We start from the raw sequence: 13,521 nt of genomic DNA, 5'->3' as shown, positions 1-13,521 counted from the left end.
TATTCACTTTCAAAGATATAAAACAAACAGACATATTTTTCTTTCTTAATAATATATTTTAAGGTTAGAAGGGGGTCTATAACTCAAAAGGTCAAAGAGAAAATGTTAATGAAAGCAGAATGTAGTCAAGTCAAATAAGAAAATAAGCCAAGATATTGCTTCAGGCATTGCAAATCCGATTTAAAGAGCCTTCTTGGAAGATTAGAGTTGTTATTTACTAAACTGTAAAGAGTAATGTTCTTATACTTATTTACCAGTAATTCTTAACATAAGGATGTAACATTCTCCCAAAGATAATGATCAGAAATGATTTCATAGGCAAGAACTAATTTAAATGATTACCGGGTAGCTAATTTAAAAACCTGGATTTAACAAAATAGGTCAAAAAACATTATGAAATGAGTAATTACCAGTAGTTAATAAGGAAAGCCAATAAGTAATTACAATATTAATGTCTTACAATCAAATTACAGACATTTTCATAGTGTTTGAACAAAGCTATGATTATTACTGTTTCAAAGCTGTAGGAATTAATTTGAGTTTCTGCAAATACAGACCTACTGTGCTGCATGTCTTTGGAAACTACGGTGCATCATTTACAAGAGCCAAAGATCAGTCTCTCTAGAATAATGCCCACTTATGTTCCAAGGTGTGCATTGTTATTTATAGAATGATTCTTGGACCCAGGACATTCTCAATGTTATGACACTGAGAACATTAAAACACTCTTTATCTTCATGAAATTTTATTCTCTCTTTATTAGTTAGCATGAAAAATATGTGCTTATTAACTAATCTTTAGTTGGATGGGTCAAGGATGATTTGGGAAGGACTTTTCCTGAAATTAAAAGTGTCAATAGCAAAATCAGATAGCAATTTAACACTAGAATTAATTTTGCAGTTTTACAGAAAAACGTTTATCACTGAAAAATATTTCCATTGTCAGTCCGGAGTTGATTATTTCTATCTCAGGGTCTCCAGGCTTTCATAAAGGTTTTAACAGAAGAGTGGAAGGAATGTACTGCCCACTCATGATGATGCTTCAAAAAAAAAAAAAGGTTCTTCAGAATGGATCAAAGGCTGTAATTTCCATGCCATTTGTGTCCAATTTTCTTTTCTCCTAATGTTTTCATTTTTTGAAATGGCTATGATTGCAATCCAATTTTGCCCACACAGCACTGCATGCCTAAATGAACCATTTATCACAAACTTTTGGTCTTTTTGATGCTTGAGATTTTATTTGCTTAGAAATCTGTCTTTTTTCCCCCCATTAATGTTTACCACTCAAGCTGCATTACAATTACCTCCAGTAATTACTACCTGTAGTGGCTTGCATTATTCTATTCTCCAGATGTGAGGTCAAAAGTCCCTATTTCAAACCTATTACATATGAGTGCTGGAAGTCATTGCTGCTCCACCAAATAAAGATTCCCATATACATCCTTGAAAGATTTTTACTCTCATCCCTACTCATGAATACTAAAACTTCAAAATTCCTAGGATTGATATTTCATAGCAATATAATAAACTTTCATAAACTCATGAAGTGTAAGCAACTGCTCTTTTGTATCAGTTGACATAATTTAAATCATTGTGATGGGCAGTTCAAATTAATTAGTGTAGTTACTAGACTATGGAATGAAATACATATTTTTAAGAAACAGATATTGGTTGACAAACTTTTGCATTTAGGGTATTTTAATATTACTTAAAATTGTCTAAACCTATGTTATAGTCATTGCAGTGGACATCATAAGCTACTTTCCCACTTCAGTACTCACAAAGATATAACAGAAATCTATTTATTAGAATAAAGCAGTAGAGACCTCAATGTATACACACCTCAGCTACTTTCGTTGTCTTTTAAGTTTCATTGGAATCTGCAACTAGGGGAACACTCAAAGTATGTTTGCTGAAGACCATTGTTTTCTTTTTATATTGTTGGCATTCTTGGTAACTTGCCTTTTTTTTTTTTACAGTCTGTATATGGTATATGTATAAAGTGTATTGGCTGTGAGTGTATAGATGAACACCCTATCTGTCAGAATTTTTAGGGCCAGCAGGGTGGTTATGTATTGGGTTGTAAATTCTCTCATGATTAAAGGCCTGAAACAGTTTTTGTTTTGTGGTGGTGGTTATTTGCTTTTTATTTTATTTTTTGCAATTTCCCTTCCTTCCTCTATATAGGGCCAAAACTAATATACATGTATAAAGAGAGGCACAGTAGATACCATGAATGTTTAAAGTTTGAGATCTGGAATCCAAATATAGGGTGTGGCAAAAGTAGGTTTACAGTCATTGTATGGAAAATAATACAATAGTTAACAAATAATAATGCAAGATTATACTATATTTGAATTTAAATCATTGGCTGTGTGATGTTGGGTAAGTTACTTAAACCTTTTGTGCAAAATAGTTCTGTTGATAATGATGCCAATCTCATTAGGGTTTTGTGATGAGGAATATATCCCAGGAAACTAGAAACACCAATCAGAAAGGATATATGCACCCCTATGCTCATAGCAGCACAATTCACGATAGCTAAGATTTGGAAACAGCCTAAATGTCCATCAGTAGATGAGTGGATTAAAAAACTGTGGTACATCTACACAATGGAATACTATGCTGCAATAAAAAAGGAGTTCTTACCATTTGCAATAGCATGGATGGAACTGGAGAGCATTATGCTAAGTGAAATAAACCAGTCAGAGAAAGATAAATATCACATGATCTCACTTATTTATGGAATATGATGAACACCATAAACTGATGAACAAAAACATCCAGAGAAAGTGTAGCATCGATCAGACTGTCAAACCTCAGAGGGAAGGTAGGGGAGGGTGGGGGTAAGGGGGAGAGATCAACCAAAGGACTTATATGCGAGCATATAGGTCAAACCAATGGACACAGACAACAGGGGGTTGAGGGCATGAGTGGGGGGATGGGGGTAATGTGGGGAAAAGGACACATATGTAATAACTTAATCAATAAAACATTTTAAAAAATTTAAGACAGTATCTTGCATACTTGAGCACATACACATATTAACTATTACTAATTTTTGAGTAATTTATGTTCAGTATGGCTAAATGGTTCTTGCTATAAAATTATTTTGTTTAAAAACATTAAATGAATCAGATAAAAATGAAAAATGTATTTTTGATGCATTATGTGGGATTATAATCTTTATAATGTATAAAAAATTATAAAGCCTTCTAAATCATATTTTAAGGAATGTGAACATTCCAAATATGGGTAGAAAAACATTTTTAATGAAGGTGAGTCAATCTATATAGATTTAGAAAATTAGGTAACAAATTATTAGGCATTTATAGTACACATTGTAGAATACTAAGAGCATTTGCTACCATTTAAAACATTGAGGTAGTATATATATATGGAGATTATTCCAGAAAGTCTGAAATCAGTGATTAGTAAATTGATGAAATAAATATTGAGAAGAGAACTTCTAAAATCCATGGTGCAGAAGCCACAAGCAACTTGACCATTGGGAAAAAAAGACAGAAAGAATAGCATAGTTGCTTTTAGTGTTGAATTTATTATAGTATAGCCAATGCCATTAAGCCAAAGACATGTAACAAGTCACATAGTAAACATTATATGTGTTTACTGGATAGTGACTATGACTAAAATTTTTGTATTTAATAGAGAAATCTCCTAGGAAACTTAAAATGTAAGGAATTACATCAGTTTTTTATCCTCTGTACCTCAACAGCTGCAATGATGTTTAACCAAAATGACTGATACTTGGGTTGACTGACCTGTTGTCTAATTATTATAGAAATGGCCTGGCTATTATTTTCTCAGTGCCGAGCCATTGAGAGTTCCCTTTTTGAGGTGCAATTCAACTCACGCCAGCAGCTTCTATTTCCCTGCTGGCTCTTTCTCCTTTAGGAGAATGGAATACAATAGTGAGAAATAAGTCAGTAGGAAATATAATAGATTCTATCTCACCAACATATTTGTTAAGGGCATTATGGGAAGCATCACTAGCTATTTTTTATGCATAGATGATCTAAAGGTAAGTTCATATTTATATTCTTATATAATTCATAACCATCCAAGGAATACTAAAAATTTAAAGATGCATATAGATTAATTGATCAATTGCTTAAGCTAGTGGAAATTTTATCAGAATAAAATTGTGTCCACCCCTTCATTCATTTTTTCACTATTTCAATAAGTGTTTGTTAGATAACTATTCAATGCCAGACATTAGGCCAGGCACATAGCCTTGAGTTGAGATAGAGATAGCAGTGAACAACACAGATATAGCTACTCCCTTCATGGAACCTGAAATTTAACAGAAAACTCAGACATTAAACAAACAAATAAATTACTGCATACCTACCTTTATAATGGAATTTAGGAAGGAGAACTATAAGGTCTTATTAAAGTATTAAAAGGGTGAAATCTATGCAAAATAATTCATAGAAGTACTCATTAAGTAGGTTTATTTAAATGTCTAAAATATTTATCTGGAAGTTGACATAGGAAGTTTGCTAAGAAATACTTAATTGATATTGAAGTGTAATGCCCGGGCACTTGCAAGACTGGTTATGATAGATGGTTTTAAGAAGCTAAAAAACAGAGTAAGAAACAGAAAGGGTAATTGAAATGGAGAAATAAACACCAATAAAAGAATAACCTCTGTGGTATGGCTTGTAGAAATATTTCTTTCAGATGTGATTAAAATAACTCCTGGTGATTCCATGGGAATTTAGGTTGTTTTATTACTTTTAATTTTGTGGCTAGCTTTTGTACAGCAACCTAAAAGTAGAGTTTAATTGAATCTCACTTGTTCATTATCTCAGATAATTTTTTAATTTAAGAAGTTCCTCTAAAATAGTCGTTCTTTATTATATTTGTTTCTAATTTAGTAAAATTTACTACTTTACCTTCAAGTCCCAAGAAAGTATTTATTTTATTACAACCTTCTATGTTGCTGTATGAGAAGAGAATTCAATATAACATTTATTGAGCAAATACTATGTGTAAAACTCATCTTTGTTATTTTAGACTTAGGTGTAAAATAGGCTTATATGACATGGTTTCTATTCCAAAGGTGCTTTGATATAGTGTGTGTGTATAGAGTCCTCTTGTACACACCTATGAGGAAAAAAAGGTGTACGTACAATTGAGAATTACAGAAAACTAGTGGCCTGGTGCACAAAATTCATACACATTAAAAGGGAATTAATAAGAGGAAATATTTTAATATTGCTATTTGCCCTATCTCTATAATAGAAGTGTCAGGGATGAAAGACAATTAGTAAAATGTATATAAAAATCTTTCCCCTGCCAGTCTGGGGTGCACCATGGGACCCAGAGTCAAGTCCTTGTCCACCCACATGCACCTTGAAATCACCTCAGACCCAGACCTGGCTGGCCCCAGTCCCATTGGGCGAGTTCCAGACCCCAAGCCCCACCAGGCAGGGGGCGCAGCCTCAGGGCCCCCGTCAAGCCCCGCCAGGTAGGGGGCGCAGTCTCAGGTCCCCTGGTGCACTCTCAGGTTCCCACCAGGGTGGGAGGTGCAGCCTGAGGTCCCCCATCAAGCCCCACCAGGCAGGGGTGGTGGTGCAGCCTCAGTTTCCCACCCAAGCCCAGCGCCATGCAGCCTTAGGTCCCTGCTGATCACTCATTACAGCTCTGCTGTGGGCACAGTCATCTTGTGATGGTGTGATGGAGTGAGGGTCAATTTGCATATTACCTCTTTATTATATAGGATAAGTAAAATAAAGAGGTGCCTACACAGTGAAAGGGATATGACTAAATTGTTTTGAGGCAAACTAGTAAAAAGTAGGAGTTGCAAACTTTAGGTTAGTAAACAGTAGGAATTGAAAAATTACATTACAAAAGATGTAAATTAGCAGTGGTACTTTAATCAAATGAGAAAAATTACTGGGAGAAAATCTTTAGGAAATCATAAATATAAAAATATGTCTAATTTGGTCATCCAATATATGCAAGTCTGAGAGGCAGAATTACAAAGCTTGGGAGTACTCTGGGTCTGAACTAAAAATAAATATATTTAATGAATGAAAATACAAAATTTGGTCAGCATATCAGTAGAGATCTTTGATAGTAATATTTATTGACTATGAGCAAGTTTTCCAAGGAGATAGGAACAGCTTCATCATTTGGGACATTAGAAATGAAGACTAGACAAAAACCTAAAGGGCAGAGAATGGGCAAGCAGAATTGATTACTTGTTAGGCTTTTTAAATTTCTGGTTTCCAAGACTTTATGATTTTCTACATGGCACTACTTGAATTATGATTAACAAATATTATCATTGCCTCTATGGCAGTATTTTTTTTTCTTTTTACCAATATATTTGCTGTCACCATGGCATTTCCTTTTATCAAGTTTGAAAAACATCAACCTGGAACTTGAATTAATTTTAGATTTCAAAGTAAAAGATCCATGAATGATAGCTACAAGAGCAGTGGATTTTAAAATAAATGCAAGTAAATGGGACATATGGAATACTTTTAGCAATAAAGATGAAAATAAATAAATAAGTTAATAAATAAAATAAAAAATAAAATAAACCCAAGTAAAACTGATTACATTAGGGATATGAGTGCAATTCCCTTCTTAAATTTAACTAGACACTCATACATTAAACAAACAAATAAGTTACTGCATACCTACCTTTGTAATGGAATATAGGAAAGAAAACTATAAGATCTTATTAAAGTATTAAAAGGGTAAAATCTATGCAAAATAATTCATAGAAGTACTCATTAAGTAGGTTTATTTAAAAGTCTAAAATATTTATCTGGAAGCTGACATGGGAAGTTTGCTAAGGAATATTGACATTGAAGTGCAGTGCAAGGGCATTTGCAAGACTAGTTATGACAAATGGTTTCAAGAAGGTAAGAAACAGAGTAATGTAAGGATAGAAGTTCCCATCCATTCAAGAGTAATATTCCAGATACTATCTACCTTTATGTGCATTATTTAGTGTAATTCTCATTAATGGTCTAGTACTATGGAGTAAGATTATACTCTTTATTTTCTATATATGGAATCCAGCTTAAAGAACAGATGATACCCATGTTCTTTGTCTTTCTATGATGACTGTAGGTGGAGAGAAAATTGTCCAGGTCAAGGTCAGACTTTAATACACTTGATTATCAAGGGTATCAAGTCGTGAATCTGATGGAAAACACAGCCAAGATACAAAATTTAGAAAGATTCTTCAGGCCAGAGCTAAATGGACTAGAAAAGTTTTTATTTATTTATTTATTTATTTATTTATTTATTTATTTATTTATTTATTGGGTGGTGCAGATTTTTTTTTTTTATTTATTTATTTATTTATTTATTTATTTATTTATTTATTTATTTATTGGTGGTGGTGGTGCAGATACGTAGATACATAGCTATTTCCCCCCAGGAAAAGTAAAACAGTATTATTGTGAATTTAAAATGACAACTTATTGCAAGCTTATCCCATGGCTATTTTAATGGGAGACAAGATTTCAAAACAGAATGAACCAACCAGGGTGTAAAGAGGGTATCCTGGTGTTCCCAGGGCTGCGTCAGCAGTTGTCATGACTGACCAAGGTGAAGGGGTTTGGTTGAAAGGGTTAACTCCTGGTGTTGTCCACTTCAGTCATTTGTAAGTGGGAATTGTGTGACCTGGCCATAGATGCCTGAGCTCTGGGTGCTCTCGGAAAGGGTCCTCACCCTGACAGTCAAAAGCCCTTTTCTCTCATCCCAATGCAGGCTGACGAGATTAAGCCAAACCCTCCTGGCCAGGATGAAAAAAGAAAAAGTGTCTCACTGAGGAATGTCAGAGAAGAGAGTCATGCCCTGGGGTCCATGTCTCTTCCCCACATCATAAAGGCAGTATTTGATGGATGCTGTTTGGTGCATAATCCTTATTAACAGGCGTGATTGACTGCTTTCCTGTCTGCCTTTGGAATTCAGGGGAAATAACTGCTTCCTGACTGTATATTGCACAGTCGCAGTAATAGAGATAGCGTACTTTGTTAATAAAAATTAGAAAAGCCATTGATGTATATCAAGATAAATGAGCTAATTTGGGAGGAAATGGTAGGTCAGAGAAGTGGTGATGAATGTGAAAGTATCAGAAGCCCACTGTGGTCAAGTGAGGTGTGCTTTATCCTCTCTAATACACCTCTCGAACTTCCTTGTTGCAGAATTCAGGAAATCCACAAACATTTGCACCAATTCATGATGCTTCTCCCAAGTTGTTTTCTGGCAATGTAACACTTAAGTCCCGAATTCAGACTTCAAGATTTTGGTTTTAGAGACTTCTGTAATCTGAGCTACGTATTCTTTGAACAATACAGCATGGGCCTGTAATCAGTACTTGTGTAATGCAGTTTTATTAACAATTCTTTTGAGGGGGAAAGTAGAGGATAATTTCCCAGAATAGCTTGAGTTGAACTGTGTTCCATTTGATCAGTTTGTGATTTTTAGTGAAAAGTCAGAAAACACATGTTTTAAGGAATGTCAGGATGGCCACTTGTTCTGATTTTGTGTTTTCAAATAGCACTCAAGAGAAAATGCCTGGGTCATGGGTGAAGCATGACTTCAATGTGCACCAGCACCAATGTTTTCCTTGATTTTCTTATTTGATTATGGCAGCCCAGCAGGTCTGAACACCCACGCTGCTGTGACTCAGTGTTCCAAAGGAAAATGACAGTTGATCTCCGAATTATTTTTTTTATATGCTGAAGAAAGACCAAACTTCAGTGTAACAAAATGAGTGAGGATTAAGCCAATAAAAGCTAGCTGTGGGCAAATGTACATGTTTGCCTTAGAGGGATTAATAAATTGTACTATACACACAAATGTTGCAAAAGACAACAGTTTAAAATTCTAAAGCTATTTTAATTAAATTACTTTTCAGGTTACGTGCTATGTATGTGTAAATGATGCTTACTAGTGCCATTGTTCCTATGGTAACTATTCTCCTAGCAACATGAAAAGATCTTAACAGGATTTGCTCTTAAGAATCCATTTTTGGAGTATCATCAGAGAAAACTGTATATTACTCTGTATACCTAATCATTCATTTTTTAAATGTAGGATTTTCTCAAAATCATAGACCTACCTGAAAACAATCTAGGGTTTAAAGTTTTGCTATTTTTGTTTCTCACTTGTCCAAGGACAACTTGAGTTTGACCTGTCTTAAAATGGACTTGAGGCATAGGAATATATCGAACTATATCTATTTCAGTTTTCTGTAAGCAAATGTGATATTCCTCAAGCTTTCAGGGGCTGACACAAATGAAATAAACTATTCTCTGATTCAGAGCCCTGGATCAGGGGCTCATCCACAGACATATTCAACAATAAGGGCTAGAACTCTGACAATAATTCGGGTTCTCAGTGATGAAAAGCAGTGACAGTCATTTTACTCTGCTGCTCAAAAGACAAGTGAAAATCCATATGAAATTGTGATGCACTTATTGTGTCTTATTTCTCTTCATTTAACTAATGTTCACATTTGATGGATTAAATTTTTCTCGACCTCCAATGCGAACATCCTATTCTATCTATCTTAGTAAGTGATGGTTTTCTGGCATGTGAGATTAATAACAAGACTTACTGCTAAGTCTCTCATGTTTGGTCTACAGGAAGGTTGATTTGTTTTTCTTGTTTCTGTCCACATTTTCTGTTTATTCACCCAGCCAGCCATGTATTTATTTCCATCTTTAGTAACTTTCAGAAAATGTATATATTTAAGCCCCCTCACAAAAAGACGAGTAATGTAAATTTTCAAGTAGTAGCAGAGACAGGTCTTAAATTCTCAATTATTTTTCAGCAGTAACTCCAGACTATTTAGAATGAAAGGTGAGATGCTTACCTGCTTAGGTGTTCTGTAACGTGAATGAGCTGAGTCCCCAGGTGCAACACTGCCCTGCACTGTCTGTGTGTCAGTCACTCAGCAACGATCCTGGCATTTCTGAAGACCTTTGCTGACATCCCACACTAGGCAGAGCCACTCAGGATTCCTGCTCGGTGCCTGGAACCTGCTTTCTTTTTGATTCTCAGCAATTCTGCTCGGGCCTCACATAAGACAACTATTCAGACACACTGAAGGGCATTCCCTTTATTTCATTTGTGCTAGTTCTGCATCTTGAATGGCTGCTAGCTAATCTGGATCATGATGTACTTAGGGAACACCCTGAAGAAACCCAAGTCAATGACATATGCTGTTTAACCTAATGAATTATGCATTCTAATGCGATGTGCTCTTATGTCCCCACGATACCCCTTAGAAAATATGGGATCAATAAACTACAAAAGATCATGCAAACAGCAAAAGCAATGAATATCACATTCTGGGCTCAACCTAATTATATCAAGTAAAATATTTCTGAATAACAATTTATATATGTTTAAAGACACTTATTTTAGAGTGGTTTTAAGTTCACATGTTTTTTTAAATACTAGTAGATAATATCTAACCTCCCACATCCAAATGATCATTACTAATCTGAATATTTTCAATCTTTTTCCCAGTAACACAATGATCTCTTTTCATTGACAATACAAGAACAGTGGGTTTACTTGTCTTGTGCTAAAAATCGAAATAATTTAACTAGCATATATTCTTCAAATTATCATGTGTTAATCTATATAACCACAACAGTATCAAGGGAAGCAAACCAACGGCTTATTTTAGTTAAACCATTCATTGTAACATGTCTGTCTAATATCATATGTAATATTTCATGTGTCTAAATAATAATCTTCATAAACAACAAAGATACAAGTATACATTATCTGTACATTTTCAAAGGAGTACAGTTTTAAAGAATTAAGAAATCCATAGAATGTCACAACATATTAAAAGATAAAATTCCTTAGTTCTAAATTGGGAATAAAATGAAACCTAAATAATAGATCAATGTACCAAGGTATAGATTGAATCTAATCAGATAAAGCTGATGGATGAAGATGAAGCAACATCATAAGGGGTGTGGAATAAGTATATGTTGCTGAATGGAAACATTATAGAACTCTTGATATTTCAAAGGAAACGGATGGCATATATGCTTGGTTCCACAGATAAAAGTAGTCTTTTTTTTTTTTTTTAACAGAATTCAAGATAGAAGATGAGGGGGAAAAGCTGGTCTATTTTTTTCAAGGTGACTACCTAGGAAGTATACTCCCCTCGACGCTGTGGGGCCCTGACTGCCTGCTCATGCTGAGATGGGCAGGCTGAGCTCAGATTGGGGTAGTGCCGACAGTGTACTGAGGCCGAGCAGCCATGTGGTCTTCCTAAGGGAGGTGGCAAAGAGCAGTTGTCACAGCGGTGCTGACAACAAGCTTACCTATGTGCATCTCTCCCTAAGACAAGCAGAACTCCAGATCCTAAAGGAGTCAATGCCACCAGGACGCAATTCAGTGACGCCCACGCTTTTGTGTGCATGAGTCCACTGGGAGCTTATGAAAGTAACAATTCCCGGGCTCCGTCCCCAATGGTTATGATTTAGTTGTAAATCTAGGGAGATGCCCGGAAATCGTGCATTTGATAAGCATTGCAGGTGACCGCAATGCATGGTAGTGAAGCACACTACGTGCTAGAAGTCAGGCAGGCCCTGGTTCAAACCCAATCCTTTGCTCTGAGAAATCAACCAGCACTTAACCTTTCATAGATTATGAACTAAACCTATTCCAGAGAAGTTAGTTTGTTGCTATCTTCAGACCAAATATGTACTGAAACCGCCTAGTAAAACCGCTTACTAAATCTGTATCCAGCAGCGATCAGCTAGAAATGCTTTTTGAGACACCAGAATTCTAGAGGCAGATACACTGTAAAGGGGAACCTGACTGCTTTCTGTACCCGAACGAGACGGTGGCTTCATGGTGAGAGTCTGTAGAAGAACCCATGGAGGCTAATGTTTGCAAATATTCCCGTAACTGAAACACAGAGGTTATGAGACTCTGGACTGGTGTCGTAGGCCCCATGTTTTGAAAGATTGTGGCATAGCAAAAGCTTGGCTATATTTTCAAAGCTAGCACGGCCTTCCCTAGGTGAAGTGAGTCTCTGGCCGCTGTGTGCCCCTCAGGGAACCAGGGTCAAGAGTTGTGCTGCCTCTCTACTCCCACTGCGGAGAGCCACTGGATTTCCATTAATTTCAGCTTCTTAAATAAATCGGGGATTTCTGTAGGTTCATATGGTCTTTCGTGCCAATTCATAGCCACCTGAAAAGCTGCATACATGGCACACTGTGGATACGGTTTGTGCATAATTTGGTAACTGAAATGCTGTCACCCACTCCTTTTGCTCCACTGCCTGGTAGTTCTGTTTACTGGGTTAACCTACTGCTGATACAATTCTTTCTCCAAGGCTAACCTAAGAGGCAGTGTGTCCCTGGGAGGGAGCCAATCAAAACCAAGTAAGAGCAAGCACTCTAACTTGGTCTCCAATTTGGTTTGGGTAGAGGCTTATTTAAATATTTGGGAATAGGTACAACATGAAATAACAGGAAAATATTATCGAAAGAGAATGTAATTATTCAAAATTCTCAAAAGCACTGTTAAAATCAACCCCATACTTACATATGCTAAGTACTTAGGTAACTATTAATCACCAAGGCCCTTTTTTCTAAGTCCAATAGAAAGAAAAATTATTGAGATCCTATATGCCAGGTATTGTTTGTTTTACACACACACACACACACACACACACACACACAACCCAGGGGCCCAGTGCACGAATTCGTGCACCTTGAAAGGAACTGTGTGCCAGGAGGCTGCAGTGAGCATGGGGTGGGTCCTGGGTCCCGGCCCATCCTCCGTGCCCTCATCCGGCCCTTCCCGCAGCAGTCCCCTATCTGCCAGCAGCCCTGCTCCCACCACCACTGCTCCCATGCACTGATGGCACCGGCCCTGCTCGCACCTGCTGCCAGCGCAGAGCCATTGGGGCCAGCACTGTCAGCGGGTGCGAGCAGCAGCTCTGGTGCCGCCCCTCAGGAGCAAGGGGAGGAGGAGAAGTCCTGAGAAGTCCCGCTGCTTGCACCCACTGATGGCACCAAGCGATCAGGATTGGTGCCGGGCACCAGCAGTGAGTGTGAGCTGTGGCTCCCGCAACGACAGTTGGTGTGAGCGGAGCTGGTGCTGGCAGCAGGTGTGAGTGCTCAGCAGTATCATGGTGCGCGGGAGCAAAGAATTTTCAGTAACCACCAGGGGCTTGCCCTGATGACAGCGACAGGTGACCCGCCTTGGTCTGGCACCCTCGCTCACCTGCTCTACCATCCTGCCATGGCCGATGCTCACCATAATCTACGCTCTGCTCCCTGCGGCCAATGCCCACCATGATACATGTGTGCCCCATGGTGGTCAGCACACGTCATAGTGACCAGTTGTTTGGTTTTCCGCCATTTGATATATTTGCATATTAGGGTTTTATATATATACTAGAGGCCCGGTGCACAGCCCGGCCTGTGCCCTCTCGCAGTCTGGGACCCCTCAGGAGATAACGCCCTGCTGGCTTAGGCCCGCTCCC

General features: G+C 37.2%; 1 protein-coding gene across 5 annotated transcripts in view; it reads right to left on the bottom strand.

Annotated features, from left to right (window-relative positions):
• SYT1 (synaptotagmin 1) overlaps positions 1–13,521 on the bottom strand; it is a 552,577-nt gene that overhangs the window by 280,859 nt on the left and 258,197 nt on the right. Inside the window, exon 1 of one of the 5 annotated variants that reach the window (XM_015571121.1) lies at positions 9,871–9,956. The exons of the other annotated variants lie outside the window; for them this stretch is intronic. The gene's annotated coding sequence lies outside the window, so the exon portion shown is untranslated. Of the gene's footprint in view, positions 1–9,870; positions 9,957–13,521 lie in introns of those variants that run through there. 5 annotated transcript variants of the gene reach the window in all.

This window comes from Myotis davidii, unplaced genomic scaffold (assembly GCF_000327345.1).
Source record: "Myotis davidii unplaced genomic scaffold, ASM32734v1 scaffold26, whole genome shotgun sequence".
Classification (NCBI taxonomy): domain Eukaryota; kingdom Metazoa; phylum Chordata; class Mammalia; order Chiroptera; family Vespertilionidae; genus Myotis; species Myotis davidii.
This window is presented reverse-complemented; position numbering and strand designations above follow the sequence as displayed.